The sequence below is a fragment of the Musca domestica genome, unplaced genomic scaffold (genome assembly GCF_030504385.1).
Source record: "Musca domestica strain aabys unplaced genomic scaffold, Musca_domestica.polishedcontigs.V.1.1 33, whole genome shotgun sequence".
In the NCBI taxonomy this organism is placed as follows: Eukaryota; Metazoa; Arthropoda; class Insecta; order Diptera; family Muscidae; genus Musca; species Musca domestica.
The window spans coordinates 2,376,549-2,396,215 of NW_026712312.1; the positions used below are offsets into that span (position 1 = coordinate 2,376,549).

At 35.9% G+C, this 19,667-nt stretch overlaps 2 protein-coding genes across 2 annotated transcripts in view; one reads left to right on the forward strand and one right to left on the reverse strand.

Moving 5' to 3' along the window:
* Positions 1 to 5,520, reverse strand: part of LOC131803731 (anosmin-1-like) — a 55,225-nt gene extending 49,705 nt beyond the window's left edge. The window contains exon 1 of the mRNA XM_059125366.1: positions 5,482 to 5,520. The gene's annotated coding sequence lies outside the window, so the exon portion shown is untranslated. The remainder of the gene's footprint in view (positions 1 to 5,481) is intronic.
* LOC101894765 (uncharacterized) overlaps positions 1 to 19,667 on the forward strand; it is a 244,614-nt gene that overhangs the window by 132,015 nt on the left and 92,932 nt on the right. The window lies entirely within an intron of this gene.

The following is a 19,667-nucleotide window of genomic DNA, read 5'->3' on the forward strand; positions in this document are numbered from 1 at the left end:
AGGTTTCATTCCCGCTGCAAACGGTTTCATTTCCACTGCAAAAGGTTTCATTTCCACTGCAAAAAGTTTCAATTCCACTGCAAAAGGTTTCATTCCCGCTGCAAAAAGTTTCATTTGAATTGCAAAAGGTTTCATTTAATCTGTATATATATATATATATATATATATATATATATATATATATATATATATATATATATATATATATATATATTTATATATTTTAAGAGAAATCAAAATATATTTAAATAATCTAACAGTGACTGAGGGTACACATCTGTCGATCAAACCAACAGATACTTTCCAACTTGTTTTTTAATCGATTTTGAAGTACCGAATGTATTAAGTCAATTCAATTTCAATAAATTCTATATGCAAATCTCATGAAATTATGGTATCTTTTACCGCTTTTTAATTAAGTAAGTTTCAGGGGGGAAATTGCAACAGATCTTTAACATTTTCCAATGTAATGTTGTTTTTCGAAATTTTTCAAAATTTTTCCATCTTGATTTTTTCTCGCTTAGCCATTTTTTCACATTTTATGACTATTCCCATGATTTGAACATTACTGCCCGCTGTGGCGTATAATTAATATTACATCTAGGAAATGTGTAAATATTTATCATACGCCCAAATGGTTCAGCTAAGATTTCTCATTTTTTTGGAGAATTTTTTTTTTTTTTGTAAATTCATGGTAGTGTTGTAATGGAAATCCAATCACACGAATTATACGAACCATAGAAGAGTAACTTGAACCTGGTGAAACTTTTTATACCCTCCACCATGCAACTTTTAAGGTCATAGCACAAGGAACTCGCCAGGGGTTATCATGTCATGCGTCATCGATAAAACACCAACTACAACGAGTATTTCATAGCCGATTCCCCCATGATCGTTTATTCTGCTATTGAATTAAGATTTAAACAATCAACGGATTGTTCTTGTACTATGGCAAATAGACTCATACCACTTGGACGTCATAAACTTCTGACCCATAAAACAGTTCGCAGTCGTTAGGGACAAAGTACATGACATCTAGAGAAGGAGGGAACAAGGAAGTATTATCCATTACGAACTTCAAATTTAAAACAATTCCGGTGAATAATGTCGGTTAAATCACCAAAATACACAAAAAAAGGGAGGTACCATTAAATGGGGGCTATACCAAAACCTGGATCTACATGACCCATTTTCAATACCAAAAGTTCTGCAGTCATACACATTTGAGTACAATTTTATCAACCTTCTTAATTTTGTTCGGAAGCTGAAGTGATTTCCACAGACGGATAAACGGGCAGACGGACGGACATCGCTAAATCGACATAGAATTTTATGCTGATGAAGAATAAAGTATATATGTATACTTGTGGGGTCAAAATGTATATTTCTAGGTGTTACAAACCGAATGACAAACTTAATATACCCTCCATACTATAGCGGAGGGTATAATATTTTAAATGATTACAGAAAATCTGTTATAAAGTATCAGTGGGTTTATTTTGAGTATATTTTTACGTGCGTTAGAATAGTTCAAAATTTTGTAGAAATCATCTAATATTGATAAAAAAAATATTTGGGTGTGCAAAGCTAAAAGAAAAACGAGCATTTTTTCCCGAGCAAATTGAGAGAAATATTTATATGCACCAGATTTGAAATTAATCGCTGACTTATTTCACATGCTGTGAGAGATGTAATTATTCAAAATTGTGACTCTTTGTAAGGCAGATTCTTATTTTCACTTCAGATCTTGTGTTCGTACAAATATTGGAATGTGTGTAGTTTAGAAATTATCGGATTCTTATTAGGCATTTTATGAGCGTTTTGTCATTCATTGACCCCTTGGTGGGGAATAAACCTATATTTACCATCTTCACAACAGATCTGGTGTTAGTAAAAATATTGGGATGTGTGAAATTTGAACTGAATCGGATGCTTATTTCGTGTTTAATATGTAGCTAAATTCTTAATCAAAATTTTGACCCATTGTGGGGGAGCTACCAGAAGTTGTGGTCTGTTCTACCCGTTCTTCATACCAGTTTTTTTGGTAAAACTATTAAGATGTGCCAAATTGGAAGATAATCCTACTTTTATTTCACATTTTACAAGAGTTGTAATTATTTTAAATTTTAACCCTTGGTGGGGCAGGTACCAGATGGACTGATCTTCCCACCAGATCTTGTGTTGATAAAAATATTGGCATGTGTCAAAGTTTGAAAGTAATCGGAAGCTCAAATGGCATTTATAAGCTTATTGGTTCTTTTAAATGATGATCCATTGTGGGGGAGGTACCAGAAGGAGTGATTCGTTTTGTCTGCTCCTTATACCAGATCTTGGGTAGGATGTGCGAAATTTTAGGACAATCGGACTCTTATTTCACATTCGATAAGAGTTGTGATTATTCAAAATGTTGATTCTTTGTGGGGGAGGTATGTTATGGAGGGGACCGATATTGTCCATTTTTGTATCTGACCTAGCACTAACGCAAATATTAAGATTTGCAAAGTTGGAGCAAAATTTTATGATCCCTTCTCCTTCTAAGAAAATTTTGATCTTTTGTCGGGGAGGTAGCAGAAGGAGTTACCTATCTCCGAACTCGATCTAAGTTTGATAATAATATTACGATGTAACAAGTTTGGATCGTATCGGATACTCCCTTTGAGAGTTATCGTGTGCATCAGCCAGTCAGACAGACAGGCGGACAAACGGACATCGCCAGATCGACACAAAATGTCCTGATGCGGATTTGGTTGCAAGAGACCCAGGGTAAAAACCCGTTATTTTGATGAGGCACATTTTGGAAGTAGCAAATCATATACCCTCTCTATATGATAGACCTGTGGGTATAAAAAAATGAAGATAAAATCGGTGGTCTTAGTGAGCCAAAATTTGGAATTTAAGGAAAAATTTTAGGAATCTCGTGAAAATGATGGAGTAATGAACATTTCCGAAATAATAAAAAAATATCTGTCACGTGACGTTTCGTTTAAATTTTCAAATATTTTGACCTAATTTTTGTGGATCTCCTAGTTTTAATATTATAACTATCGAATTCCACACAGATGCAAGAAATAGGTGACGACAAAAAAATTAGCATTTTGTCCAGAAATTCTGAATTCTGAACCAGGGTGTGTTGGTTTTAGTATCACGAATTTAGATCGATGATAATTTCAACGGCCAAGCATAGAACACTCGAAGACGAAAATTAATGCGTGGTAAGGACTATTTTTTTTTTTTTTTTGCTGATGGTGTCTGGAAATTATTTTTGGATCTGATGAAGGATCAGCGCATAAATATGACCTCTATATAACTATACATATTTAAGCCATGATTTAGAAAATTGGGTTCTCCAATATTTTTTACTCTATAGCTAGATTATTCCTTTTGAACAGTTGTTAGTAGTTTAAGCCCGTAAAAAATACAATGGTGGTGTTTCGAGTTCTCGGACGGCAAAAAATCGACCCTGCAGATAAGGTTCAATATTTTTTGAAATTTAATACTGCGTATTTTCAATTAAAGTTTGATCTACAAAAATTAGATAGCAACAATTTGTAGGTCTACGTTTTTATGTTTCAGTAGCATTTCGGAATTTTAAAGATCCTGGTCACATTTTAGAGTCTAATAGGTTCTAATAGGTTTCAGTAAGTTTTTATGGCGATACAATTAGAATACGAATGAAATTAAATTTTCAATATTTTTGTTAAACTCAAAAATGTTAAAAAAAATATTTGGACCTGTTTTTTATGCCCTTCAACCCATTTTGTTGGGGTTATTGGGCCAAAAATTATGTAACACCTCGAAATATTGGTCTAAGACATATTGATGTTCGTATCTCGCCGAGCTGAGTCGATCTAGCTATGTATGTCCATCCGTCCGTCTATCCATGTAATCACGATACAGGTCGCAATTATGGACCGATCCTTACGAAGTTGAGCATGGAGGTGGGGTAAGGGTAAGAATAGAAACCTATTATTGGGGGGAGATGATCGCATCATATTTTGGGGATTTAAATGGATCAACACCAAGAAAGTATCCTGATTTTGCAGTCGCTCTACAGGCCACCGTTATAGGCCACAATCGATGGAATTTTGCCTAGTATTAGATTTTATGGCTGGACAGAAGCCTACAAATTTGGAAGATCATCGGACAATATTTAGCGGATAAAATAGACCAAAATTGTTACCCAGAAAAGAAGCAATAAAAGAAATTGATGTTAATTATTCCGCTCATAAGTCAAGAACCACTTGACTGATTTTGACAATTCTCACCAATTCGGAATGGTCTCTTACCAGAAAAGGATAAAATCTAAGAAAATCGCATAAAAATATTCCAATAAAAAAGAGAATATTTTTTTTATTTTTTGTAACATTTTTAATCGCATGAGATTTTTTCAATTTGACTAAAAATATTGAAATTTAGGGTCATAATTGAACCCTTTTTTAGATATATTTTTTTAGGTGTTAAAATATTAAAAAAAATCCGATTTTGTCGCCGATTTTGTGCATGAGGTTTGAGTTTTGGGACAGCCCAGAAGTATAGAATTTTGACCACTTTTGTGTGAAATTATTTTGAATACCTATCAGGATAACGGAGAGCGTAAAAAGGGCAAATACACCCGGTCAAAACCAAATTTCAAAAACAAAATCTATTTAAATGGAATTAGATCTAAGGGGGCTTCTTACATATTATAGTGTTGTAGGGTATCACATGGTCGGCCCACTTGTTTTATCCAGTTTTCGCTTTTTTATCGTCATACAGAAAAAGGACCTTTATGCTTTGACAACTTTGTGAACAGGGAACATCCTGGTAAAGAATAACGAAATTATTTGGATAACAATTTGATATTTTGCTGGAATTTTGAGAACAACCCTTAGACCCATAATTTTCAATTTTAAGGACATGTTGAAGGTCTAATCGAACACAATTAAGTTTTTTTTTTTTCAAAAATCTCCAATATCCCTGCCACAGGATTTCGGCTTAAAATTTAGTTTACGTTTTTTATTATGTCATAAGAAGAGCCACTTCCTTTTTAATTTCTTCAAAAGTGCTCAAGGACACATATTCTCAACGTATCACTTATTAATTTTCCAAAAGGACATTCGCTTGATACCGTCGGATATAACATACAAAAAGCGAAGGGAATTATGTCCTGCCTCAAAAGCGGTTAATTTTTTCAAATGTTCCCAAGGACATATATTCTCATAATATCACTTATTAATTTTCAAAAAGGACATCCACTTCATACCGTCGTGTATAACATACAAAAGCTAGGGGAATTATGTCCTGCTTCAAATGCGAACATAACTTCCAAAATGTTTTTTCTTTCTCTTCCAAACATGTTTGCCTTTCAAGGTTTTTTTTTTCAAGTATATCCTGGCATGTCCTTTTTGGTATTGTGTTGATAAATATTTTTCCACAAAATCTTATAATAATTTATATCTAAATTACTTAATAATATTTAAATGTTTATTGTTTCCCACTCACCGTTATCCTTTTCTTTGAAGTTAAATTGGCTGCAGGACTAAATATTGAAAAAAAAAAAACACTTTTTCTTTAAACGAGTCACCTTTGGATTTAAATTGTGGTTCCTTTATTTTTCTTTTTTTTTATTTCACAAAAATCAAATAGAAAAAAAATATTTTTAAAGACCGACGCACCAGATATCACATTGCTGGGAGGGCAGCCTTAAGTGACAGCGATAATGTTGCGGATTGTTCTCTGTGATACTCGAGCGTAAAAATATAGTCGTTGTTGTGTTGTCGTCTAAAATGTCAAATGTTCTTTAGATTGTTTTGTTATTGTTTTCACTAGCACACATTTCCACCTTTGCCACACAGCCAGGCAGCCAGCCAACCTAGGTGTGTGTGTTTGTACGTCTATGTTTCTTTGAGACAATAGGCCTGCCAAGTGCATGCCCATGTGTGTGTTTGTCTGTTTGTTTTGTAAGTCTATCATAATTTGCACAGACAGGCGACAGACATGTCTACTAGATCAACTTCAAATATTATACCCACAGCAATTACGTAGAGCAGGAGGTCATTGAGTGTGAAAGAGCGAGAGAGAGAGAGCGAGAGTGCAATAGAGCTTGAGAGTCAGTGGAGGGATATTTGTTTGTTTGTGTTTTTGTTTTTTTTTTTTGGTGAGTGCATTTTTCTATGGTTTCCCAAGAATATTTCAAGGTGTTACATGTGTAAGCACAAACTTAAAACACCACCCAATTGTCCGGAACACTGCCCGTTCACTTTATGGCTACTCCCTTCTTCGCTCACAAAGATTCAAACAAAACAAAAAATGGCATCAGCAACACCAAAAAAAAAGGGGGGGCTCCAATCATTCATCATCGTTGGTGTATCATCCTGTGGTGCAACAGTAAAGCCAACGAAGAGGAAGTTAATGGCGCGGCATGGACACACCAACGTTTGGAAAGAAAGAATGAAAGAGTCAATTGGTTGTTTGTTATTGTTGCCGAATGTTGCCCAGCAATGTGGCGTCTCATCATCAACGCCATCATTACACCCATGGCTCACAAGAAGAAGTTAAAGAAGAAAGGGAAAGGGGGAGAGAGGAAGAGAGAGAGCGGGGGAGAGAGGGAATTTGTTTTAAAATGCAAATATTTTTGAGAAACTAAACCAAAAACAACAATAACACCACCAATGACCCCAGCAACAGCAACAATCTTCATCTTCATTAACATCGTCATCGCCATCATCACCGCTCTCTGTGTGTCAGCAGCAGCAACAATAACATCAGCATGATGCATCTGTTTATACTTGGGTTTTGCTTTGGCTTGTCATCATTGTTGTTGTTGTTGTTGTTTGTCTCATTTTAAAGAAGAAATAAGAATTTTCTTGTAAAAATACAAACATGTCGATGCAGAAATGCAGCGAGCCAGCCAGCCTGCCTGCCTGCCAACAACAACAGCAACAATCGAACACCAGCGCCAACTTCACAACAACAACAACATCAACAAAATCACAAAAAAAAAGAAAGAAAGAAATAGATTTCAATTAAACATGCAATTTTTAAATGACACGCAACGGGCACGCCACCAACACACGAGCGTGGGCTGGGTGGGAAGTTATTTTTTGGAAATTTTTTAAATAAATTAAGTTCGTAAGTTCGTAAATTAATTTTGGGAAAAAAATCATGACAACAAATTTGATATTTTCCAAGTTAAATGTTTAGAAAATGTTTTAAAATTTGCAAATTTGGAGAAAGCTTGGGCCGCGGGCTTGAAGAGGCCGTAGGTTCACCACATAAAAGTGATGCGGCTATCAATGAATCGTAGTTGAATGATGGCTTCTTAATACAGACCACAAAGCATGCCAATATTTTAGAAGTAAAAACAAATTACAATGCAGTAAGTTCGGCCGGGTCGAACTTTGAATACACTCCACCATTATGAATGAATTTGGAAATTTTCAAAAAAAAAAATCCCTTTAAAAGTTCTGTTAAAATCTTAAAAATACGAAATATAGCCGTGAACCTACATAAGCCTTGTTTGTCATAAGCCATTGCCATATTCAAATGCCAAACTTGAAATAAACGGTGAATAAAAATTAGCTAAAATCATCAAAATATCCTATATAGGGAGGTACCGTTATATCGGAGCTATACGAAGAGCTGGACCAGCATAGACAATTTTCTGTTAAAGACTGTAGCATCCATTATGCATTTTAAATACGGCATCTCAAACAATTTCGGTGAGTATTGTACCTAAAATCGTCAAAATATCGAATATAGGGAGGCACTGGTATATGGGCTCATACGAAGACCTGGACCTGCATACACAATTTTCTGTCACAGAATGTAGTTCCCATTACGAACTCTAAATACCCAATTTGAAACTACTCCGGTGAATAATGAAGCTAAAATCATCAAAATACCGAATTTTAGGAGGTACCGTTATATGGTGGCTAATGAAGGCGGGGACTTGCACAGACAATTTTCTATCATAGGCTGTAGTACCCATTACGAACTTCAAATACCAAGTTTGAAACAATTCTATCTCAATTCAGCGTGATAACAACAGACAGACGGACAGACGAACATCGTTAAATCGACTTAGAATTTTACGCTGATCAAGAATATATGTACTATGTTGGGTCTGACATGAATATTTCGAGGAGTTACAAACGGAATGGCAAAGTTAATATACCCTCCATAGTATGGTGGGGGGTATAACTAGTAAAACGACTACTACGACCAGCTACCAAATTGACTTATAATTGAACTCGCAATCCTCGAAATTTCTAAAACTTGGGAGTCCAGCTATACTGGATCTAGGTATCGATAGGTATCTACATACAAAGGAGTAGTAAAATAACTGACTGACTGAGAATCAAAGCCCAGACGAAACGGCTGAAGCTTAAATCTTGATATTTAGCGCAAAGGTCAGTCTTGGTGCGTAAGTTGGGTTTTGGGAAAGGAGGGTACGAAAAATACTCAAATGCACAATTTAATACTTTGGACAAACAGAATGAGCTAGAGTTCTGACATTTGGGATGAGAGTAACTGATAGAGTCCAGGATAGACGTACAAAAGGGTATTTGGAAATTTTAGGATGTTTGGAAATTTTAGGTTACGAGAAGTTCTAAAGTGGTACTAAACTTCAAAAATGGTACCATTTGTTGGAAAGTAAGTTTGGTACAAAAGGTTGTGGAAATGTGTTCTAAGTGTGTGTGTGTGTGTGTGTGTGTGTGTGTGAAGGAATAGGGCTGGAATCGACAAATCTGATATTTAGGTCTCTGTTGGTGTCTGGAATTGAAATGTGGAGGTGGTTTTACAAATGCGTATCATAATTGTTCGAAATGTACTAAATGATACTAATTTTGGATCACTGTTTTGTATATAGGATGGAGGGACGAAGATTGTTTTGGATATACGTACTTAATGTTATCAATTTCGGTATTGGATGTAGGGACAGAGCTACAATTCTGATGTTTAATTTTGAGGTTACTCTTGGTTTTTAGGGCTGATGCACACGATAATTCTCTAAGGTAGCATCCGATTTTGTCCAGCCTTGGTAAATCGTAATATTACTATCAAACTTAGATCGAGTTCGGGGGTCGGCAGTATCGGTCCACTACTTCTGATGCCTCTCCCACAAAGGAGTTAAAGTTTTGAATAACCGAAACGATCATAAAATCCGAAATAAGCAACCAGTTTTCTTCATATTTCACATATCCCGTCATTTCTAGTAACACAAGATTTGCTGTGGAATATATCGGTCCCTTCCTTCTGGTACTTGCCCCAAAAAGGGTAAAAATTCTGAAAACCCATGAAGTTCAGAAAATGCGAAATAAACATCCAAATTTCATTCAAATTTGTTACATCTCAGTATTTCTATCAACACAAGATCTGTTATATATGATTATATGATGGTAGAAATCGCACCAATCCTTCTGGTACGTCCCCCACAAAGGGTCAAAGTTTTGAATAACCAAATCGATTATAAAATCCGAAATAAGCATCCGGTTCTCTTTAAATGTCACATATCCCATTATTTCTTCTAACGCTAGATATTGTGCGAAAATAGATTGTATCAGTCCACTCCTTCTGGTACCTCTCCCACAAAGGGATACAATTTTTTAATATCCATGAAGTTCATAAAACGCGAAATTAAAATCCGACTCCATTCACACTTGGTACACCTCAATATTTCCATCAACACAGGATGTGTTGTAAAGATGGTAGAGATCGGACCATTCCTTCAGATACATCCGCCACAAAGAATTCATCATTTTGAAAAACAAAACGCCCAAAGAAAGCGGAATAAGCATCCAACTCTCTTTAAATTTTGACACATCCAAATATTTTTGCTAAGGCAGGATCTGTTGTGAAGATCTGCCCGGTTGAGGATTTAAGCATAGATGGGCAAGTATGCACGCTGACGTGGATGTCTCTTATTCTCCGTCATGAGTAAACATACTGATTTAGACGAATAATTATCGGCAGTATTTTTATTTTTTTAATGATTTTTGACCTTATTTGATTATGTTTTTGTTTAAAAAATTATTAAATCAGTAAAAAATTCAACGCAACAAAGCTATTTTAAACATTTCTTTTTCATTTATTTTGCTCATTTATGATTTAAGCAAGACCGGGCAGGGAGTTGCATTTCTTCTCTCAATGTTCGTGCTCTCTGATTACATTATTTTTTTAACGGCTCTGATATCATAGACATAGACTAAAAAGTTGTCTCATCTGTTATCTCTGAAAAATGTGCTTTAATAGATGTCGTTCATGCTGTGAGAGAGGTTCAGTAGACTCACTCAATTCTCTCAAAATACAAAATATTGAATATTTTTATGATTCTTTATTATTTATCAATTAAACACGAAACAGTGATTTTGTTTACTTTTACATTATCCAAATATATCGAGAAATATAAAAATATAGAACTTAAATAGCATAAAAATTAATAAATTGTTTTCGAAGTCGAGTGACTTCACTAGCCCTGAGTGACTTGACTGGCCCAAGATCAACAATAGTTACATTTGCCGGAAGGGGACATTTTAAAGCTTTTTAGTCTATACCTTTATTTGTCTTTGGTTTAAGCATAGATGTACGCTGGCGTCTATCTCTCTTTTATTCTCCGTCATGTGTAAAACGTAAACATACCGATTTAGACGGATAATTCTTGGCAATAGTTTTTTTTAAATAATTTATGGCCTCATTTGTTTATATTTTTGTTTAAAAAATTATTAAATCAGTTAAAAATTAAACGCAGCAAAGCTATTTTAAAATTCTCTTTAGCATTTCTCTTTCATTTACTTTGCCCATCTATGATTTAAGCAAAGTCGGGCAAAGAGTCGCATTTGCTCTCCCAATTTGTGTTACTCTCTGATTACATTATTTTCTTCAACGGTTCTGAGATTGTGTGTGGGGCAGCGGTGCTCAAAACCGTTTTCTAGAACATGAACCGAAAAAAGAGATAATTTAAGAGAAAATTAAAATTCAGTTTTTCTTTATATTTTACGGTTCTATTAAATTGTTTTTAGACACGAATGTTTGACAAATTAATTTATAAAAGCAAATGGATAAATAATATTTGTATAATTAATGACTTAACACTGTTTTGTTGGTGTGGGGAGAAAATTATGCTCTCTGAGAGCACGTGTGCCAGCCATCATTTGCCTGAAGTTTAAAACTTAAGCCATTTCATCTTTAACTTGAATGATCTTCAAATTTCGCAAATCCTTATCGTAAAATTCCCTACCCAGCCTACGTCCACATACGTATACGTACTTCCGAACAGACCAAAGAAATGAATGAGTGTGATGTTGTTGTCTTTGCAATGTGTCGAAGAACTACATTGCTGCTGCTGCTGCTGCTGCTGCTGCTGCTGGTGCCGTTGATGGGGATGTTGTTGTTGTTGTTGCTGCTGTTGTTGCCTGGGCATGAATCACACGCACAGATAAACAAATACAGATATTGAATTGTCTTCAACAGAAGAAACTAAACAAACACTACATTTGGGGAAATTGGAACACCCACACACGCACTTCAGAAAAACAACTGCAACAACAAGACCCAAAAGCGTACGCAATGCACCAACGCACCATGAGAGGAGTTGTTGTTGTTGTTGTTGTTGTTGTTGCTGTTGTCGTTGTTGTCCCCTAAGTATTCGCACTTTTGCATACGAATGAATAAATGTTGTACTCACTGCCTTACATTTTTGTCTGATGGTTTGGATCTAACACAGAATCGAACCTGCAGAGTTAAACATACAAACACAAACACACACACACAGACATCATAGACCCAGTGTGTTGGTGTGTGATTGTTGCTGTTGTTATGGTTGCTGGCAAAAGTGCGTGAGCAAGAAAAAACAAGAAACAAAATGCACTGGCGGTGAGTAAGGGCTCCCAATGCGTGTTGTGTGTCTCTAGGTGTCTGTGTGTGTGTGTCAATGTGTGTGCGTTCATCCATTTGTGCGTATTTATTACGCAGTGTTTGCAATGCAATCAGCTTAGCTGGCATTTTGTCACTATTACAGTATTTGCGTGTTATTAAGACCCGATAATCGTACGCCTTGAGCACTCAACAAACAATAAGCGCTCACGATGTCTTTTAATAACAAATAGAAGAGACAGAGAGACGGATGGACGGACAGGGAGACAGACACACTCACGCATTCACTCACACAAAAACCACAAACCATGGCGACACCGGCAACCACTAAGTTGCCCAGGTTTGTTTTTACAAATCATTCATCCAATCCAACTCAACACCACACAAGCCAACCATCCAACCAATCAACCCATCCAACCCATCCATCCATCCTTCCAACCACCCATCCATCCATTTACACCTCGTCACTGCAGCGCCCGCCCCACTTAACCCAAAGATCAGTCATTGCCGCCAAGCGCGTAATAATCACCCATAGACCCCAATTCGGAACGGAATTCAATTAGAATTAGAATTAGACAATGGGCAAACGCACTTTTGCTCGGGGTCTGACTACCTTTGGCTGCATTGCCAGTGGCTGCTTGCGTTTTGGTTAATAGTCATATCACCACCCCACACCCTACCCCCCCTCGATGGAGGTATGATTGCTGGGGATGAATGGATAAGTGTTCGAATGGATGATTGGTTGGGATGGATTGCCAATTCCATCCATTGATGCAATTCATGATAATTGTCGGTGTTAACGTTTGGTTACGGCACAGTGGTGTGGGTAATAAGTTTTTGGTTGTTGCTGATGTTGTTCTACGGGCAGGGGAATGGGTGATTGTAACTCGGGGTAATTGTGGCTCTAAATGTCTAACAAATTGGAGTGATATGTTGTCACATCATTGATAGGTACATATGTTAATTATTTATTGGAGGGATATATAAATGTTCAATGTATGGGAGAGCGGATGTCATACCAAAAATGGTTTGAGTGGAGCCCATGCATGATACCATCATACCTGTCAGAAAATAACTTAATTTTGAGGATTGGTTTCAAACATTTTTGGAATTACAAAAGTTTAATAATAATAATAATAATAATAATAATAATAATAATAATAATAATAATAATAATTATAATAATAATAATAATAATAAAAATAATAAACTTAAACTATGATTTTAAATAAATAAAAAAACCAATAAAAAATATCAGTCGGTTTTGCTGACAGATACACTGGTGGCCAAAACTAAAGCAACTTAAATCACAAAGACAATATATGTCCTGTAACTTTTACAAAAACAAACAAATCGTAATTATTTTTCCAGTTTTAAATGAGGGGTTTAATTCACTTTTAAGAAACTAAAAATAAAAATACAAAAATAATTTTGAACGAAAAATAATATGTGGAAAACTAAAGTGACCCCATTTTTGCTTGGTCAAAACAAAAGCAACTTTTGATTTTTTATTTTAAAATAATTAAATTTTGGCTAGTAGTCGATAGCATAACCATTATTTTTGATAGCAGCTGCACACCTACGAGGCATTGAATCTATAACACGCTCAATTTGATCCTTGGGTGTGCTTTCCCAGGCACCCCGAATTCTTTAGAATATGTTGTGCTTATTTATTTCCTAATCTCGCTTGATCTTCTTATCTACGATACTCCAAAGGTTTCATATGGAGTTTAGGTCAGGTGATTGTGCCGGCCATAACAAAACATCAATTTTTGACTCCCGCAACCAATATTTGACAAGTTTTGATACAAGTTTGGGATCACTGTCATGCTGAAACACCCAAATCAGCCGAAAATTTTACTCAGCGTAAGGGAACAACGTGATGTCCAACACATCTTTGTAAACAAACCGATCCACAACTACCTTTATTTTATGGATAGGCCCAAGTCCATAGAAAGAAAAACAGCGCCATGCCATTTTTGACCCTCCCTCATGCTTCACTGTACCTTTGCAACTCTGCGGCTTGAGTCCTTCATTTTTTGGTCTTCTCACCGTAAAATTTTTCACGTCTGAGCCTTTAATATTAAACGTAGACTCATCCCAGAAATAATGTTTTTTCCATTGAGCTTGATTCCATTTAACATTATCATTTCCGAAAGCCTTTTTGATTTTTTCAGATATAAATGGTTTTTTGATGTCTTACGGGCATGCAGACCAGCTGCCACTACTCGTCTACGCACTGATCTCGAGCTTATATCCAATGATTGCTCTCTCACCAATCCAGTTGAACTCTTAAATAGTTGTTTTTTATTTCTCTCACAATTTGTGGGTCAGTACAGGCTGAAGTTTTTCAGGGCCTTCATCCGTTATAGACTGTTACTATTGATCCAGTTTCAAAAAACCGACTTAGTATACAGAAATAATTATGAAATCACATAAATATTTATGAAATATTTCTCGGAAATCATTTTCTGTGATATGTTGTTTTGATAGTCACTGATAATTTGCTGTTTTATTCAGGTTCTGTATTTGCTTTTAGTCATTTTTAAAATTTTTTGGGCAGTACCTATAAAACGAAAAGAAAAACACATACTGTTGCAAAAAACTTCTCAAAAAGGATTTATGACAAGCGAAATTGTCGAAGGAAGCAAAAAGCGATAAATATCACAGTAAAAACAACAGAAATTGCAGCGGTTATATGAATTTACAACAGAGTTGCTTTTGTTTTGTCCAAGCCAAAATCGGGTTAATTGACTTTACCAAACATTATTTTTTATATAAAAATAAATTTTGGTTTTATGTTTTAGGTTTTTAAAAAGTGAATAAAGTACCTAATTTAAAACAAGAAAAACTTTCTCATTTTCTTAATTTTTGAAAAAGTTACAGGGCATTCATTCTCCTTGTAATTTCAGTTGCTTTAGTTTTGGCCACCAGTGTATATACCCCCAGTTAGCCAATATTGAGCTATTCGTACTACAAAGTGTTAGATTTGGAATATATCGACTACTTCGTATACCTTATATGAGATATGTGAAGATTTTAGGAAAATGCGGAAATATGCATGAGGTACCAGATATGTCGACCGAAGTATTCCATTTTTTTACTTCATCTAATACGGATAAAAATATTGGTAGGGACAAATTAGAAGAAAATTGAATATTTATATCCAATTTTATACGAAAACATAAATTCCATATTTATCTCAAGTTTCTGGCAAAGAATCGCCGAATTATGACAGATATAATTATTGGAAATTCTGACCCTTTGTGGGAGAGGTACCAGAAGTGGTTGGTACACATACACAGCAAATCTTGCGTAAGCAAAAACATTTGAATGTGTGAAATTTGAAGAGAACCGGATGTTTATTTCAGATTTTATGAACGTTTTGGTTTTTCTAAATTTTTTTGTCCGTTTGTGGGGAAGGTGCCAGAAGGAATAGTCCGATCTCTACCATATTTATAACAGATCTTGTGTTCATAGAAATATTGAGATGTACCAAATCTAAATGGAATCTGGTGTTAGTTTCGCTTTTTATGAGTTTTATGAATATTCAAAATTGTGACCCTTTGTGGGGAAGGTACCAGAAGGAATAGTCCGATATATCCCACCTTCATATCAGACCTTGGGTTAATAAAAATATTAGGATGTGTGAAATATGAAGAAAACCGAATGCTTATTTCGGATTTTATGATTGTTTTGGTTATTCAGAACTTTAACCCTTTGTGGGGGAGGTACACGAAGAAATGGTCCGATCTCCACCACCTTTATAACAGATCTTGTGTTGATGAAAATATTGAGATTTACCAAATCTGAATGGAATCGGATGTAAGTTTCGCATTTTATGAGCTTCTAAGATATTCAAATTGTTGACCCTTTTGTGGGGGAGGTACCAGAAGGAGTGGACCGATATATCCCACCTTCACAGCAGCTCTTGTGTTAGTAGAAATAGTAGGATGTGTGAAATATGAAGAGAACCGGATGTTTATTTCAGATTTTATGATTGTTTTGGTTATTCAGAACTTTAACCCTTTGTGAGGAAGGTACCAGAAGGAATAGTCCGATCTCTACCATCTTTACAACAAATCTTGTGTTGATGGAAATATTGAGATGTACCAAGTCTGAATGGAATCGGATGTTCATTTCGCCCTTTATGAGCTTATGAATATTTACCAGAAGGAATAGTCCGATATATCCCACCTTCATATCAGACCTTGTTTTAATAAAAATAGTAGGATTTGTGAAATATAAAGAAAACCGGATTCTTATTTCAGATTTTATGAACGTTTTGGTTATATAAAATTTTGACCCTTTTGTGGGGGATGTACCAGAAGGAATAGTCCGATCTCTACCATATTTATAACAGATCTTGTGTTGATGGAAATATTGAGATGTACCAAGTCTGAATGGAATCGGATGTTTGTTTCACATTTTATGAGCTTCATGAATATTCAAAATTTTTACCCTTTGTGGGAAAGGTACCAGAAGGAATAGTCCGATATATCCCATCTTTACAGCAGATCTTGTGTTAGTAGAAATAGAAGGATGTGTGAAATATGAAGAGAACCGGATGCTTATTTCAGATTTTATGAACGTTTTGGTTATACAAAATTTTGACCCTTTTGTGGGGGATGTACGAGAGGGAAAGGTCAGATCTTTCTCATCTTTAAAACACATCTTGTGTTAATGGAAATATTGAGATATCCCAAGTCTGAATGGAATCGGATGTTAATTTCGCGTTTTATGAGCTTCGTAGGCATTCACATTTTTGACCCTTTTGTGGGGGAGGTACCTGAAGGAGGGGACCCATATTTTCCATATTCACACCAAACCTTGGGATAATAAAAATATTGCGATGTCTGTAATTTCAAGGCAATCGGATTCTTACATAGCATTTTATAAGAGTTGTAATTATTCAAAATTGTGATACTTTGTGGGGGAGGTACTTGATGGAGTGGACCGATTTTGTCCGTTTTCGCACCTGACTTAGCTCTGATGTAAATATTACGATTTATAAAATTTGAACAAAATGGAATAATCCTTTCTCCTTGTATGAGGTAAATTATTGTCTATAATAATGCTGACATTTTGTGGTGGAGATACCAGAAGGAGTGGACCGATATTGCCCATCTCCGAACTCGACAATAACATTAAGATGTATGAAGTTGTGGTCGAATCCGATACTTCCTTCGAGAATTATCGTGTGCATCAGACAGATGGACGGACATCACTAGATCTACTCCAAATTTCCCGAAACGGATTTGGTCCAAAGAGACCTGGGGTCTAAAACCTTTATTTCGATGGGGCACGTTTTGACCGTATCAAATGATATGTACCTTGTGTAGCCATAAGGCTGAGTTGTGTCAATCTAGTTCCTAGTTCAGTACACCAATTATTAAACGTATGAGTGATTTCATGCATTTTAAATCACTCATACGCATATCTTTCATACAAACAACCGGTGGACTCCGTTACAATATAAGGAACTAGTTCGTTCGATCGAACTAGATTGGCACAACTCTAGCGACAACAGCCAGGCGATACGATGAAGCTAGAATCTTGAAATTTTTTTAATTGGTTAAATGTTGGATTGTAGGGCTATGATAAGATTGGGCTTTTTCGAAATAGGTGTAATAAAAGGTATTAAAAATTTAAGCCATTAGATGGACACAAATTCCTGATTGTCTAAAATTTTATACAAGAAGTAGTGGGCTTACATCATAATTATGCAATGAACAAGGACATTTTGATTCGATTTATGCATGCCCGTCTGTCTGTCCTTGTTATACCCTCAGCCATATGGCTAGAAAGGGTATATACGGTCAAACGGACGGACGGACGGACGGGTATTGCTAGATCGACTCCAAATATCCTGAAACGGATTTGGTCCAAAGAGACCTAGGGTCCAAAACCGTTATTTCGACTAGGCACGTATTGACCGTATCTAGGGTATTTGATACGGTCAATACGTGCCTAGTCGAAATAACGGTTTTAGACTAGGTCTCTTTGGACCAAATCCATTTCAGGACATTCGGAGTCGATCTAATCACTCATAGTCCGTCTGTCTGTCTGTCTGGCTGGCTGGTGCGCAAGATAACTCTCGAAGGAAGTATCCGATTTGATCCAAACTTGGTACATCGTAATATTTTTGTCAAACTTAGATCGAGTTCGGAGATGGGCAATATCGGCCCACTCCTCCACAAAATGTCAAAATTCTCAAAAAATAAATTTTCTGCACAGAAAGAGAAAAAATAATCCGAATTTGCTAATCAGTACTAGGTCTGGTGTGAAAATGGACAATATCGGTCCTCTCCATCAAGTACCTCCCCCACAAAGGGTCAACATTTAGAATAATTACAACCCTTATAAAATGTAATGTTAAAGTCCGATTGTCTTCAAATTTTACACATCACAATATTTTTATTAACCCAAGGCCTGGTGTTAAGATAAAATATATCGCTCCACTCTTTCTGGTAACTCCCCCACAAAAAATCGAAATTTCGAAAAAAAAAATTCCGCACAGAAGGAGAAGCAATAATCCGATTTTCTTCCAACTTTGCAAATTCTAATATTTACGCCAGTTCTAGGTCAGGTGCGAAAATGGACAGTATTGGTCCACTCCATCAAGTACCTCCCCCACAAAGGGGCAACATTTTGAATAATTATAACATAAAATGTGATGTGAGAATCCGATTGTCTTAAAATTTCACACATCCTAATATTTTTAAAAACCCAAGATCTGGTATCAAGATGGAATATATCGCTCCACTCCTTCTGGTACCTCCCCCACAATGGGTCAAATATCCATGAAGGTCATAAAACGAAAGAAATTACCATCCAATCCCATTCTGACTTGGTATATCTCAATATTTCCATCAACACAAGATCGGTTATGAAAATGATAGAGATCTTCTTGTATCTGCCCCACATAGCTGTACCTCCGAATATTCTGTATTTTTATTTGTGTCATAATTTTCACGGAATTGTTTACAATTCGGTGTGTCTGAAAATTCCCTGTACAGATCCACGTCATCGTATAGCCCCCATATAATTGCATTTTCCTATATTTGATATTTTTATGATTTTAGCGACACTTTTCGCCAGAATGATTTCTAACTTAGAATTTGGACTATATTCTCTGAGAGAAAATTATTTGTAACTGTAAAAAAAATTGGTCGAATTTAGTGGAAATCGATTAAGATTAGGATCTAGCTCCCACACATATTTGTCCCGACTGATTGCAAACTGAAACCAATTTCGAGTTTTCCTATAATTTTGGGAAAAAAATTGAAAATTCTCACAAAAGTGTTATCTCCATTTCCAAATAACCCAAAAATTAGAAACCACTGTATCCCCTCATTTATAGACAGACGGATGAGTGTCGATATTTGTTGGATGGGTAGATGTTTGGATGGATGATTGGTTCGTTGGGGATTGATAGATAAATGCAGTGGATGCATGTACGACATGATGATGAAACATTCAGTTATTTAAAATATTTATTCGTTTGAAGCAGCCACCAGGCAGGCAACTAAACAACCATCCGACAAATGATAGACGAACCAAAAAGCCTGTCCGCCTCGCATAGGACGACAAGAAGGCAAGGAGACAAGGCAAGGTTTGTTGTTGTTGCTGATGTTTTTTTTTTTTTTTTTTTTTTTTTTTGTTTGGATAGCTCTAGAGAGCTTTGTTTTAGCCGTTGACATTGTTGTTCTTGTTTGTCATGCAAACACACGCACTCACTTACGGCTGCTTATTGGGGGGTATTGCCGCCAATGCTTGCTTGGAGTGTTCGCAATGCCAGCATATGGCCTGTG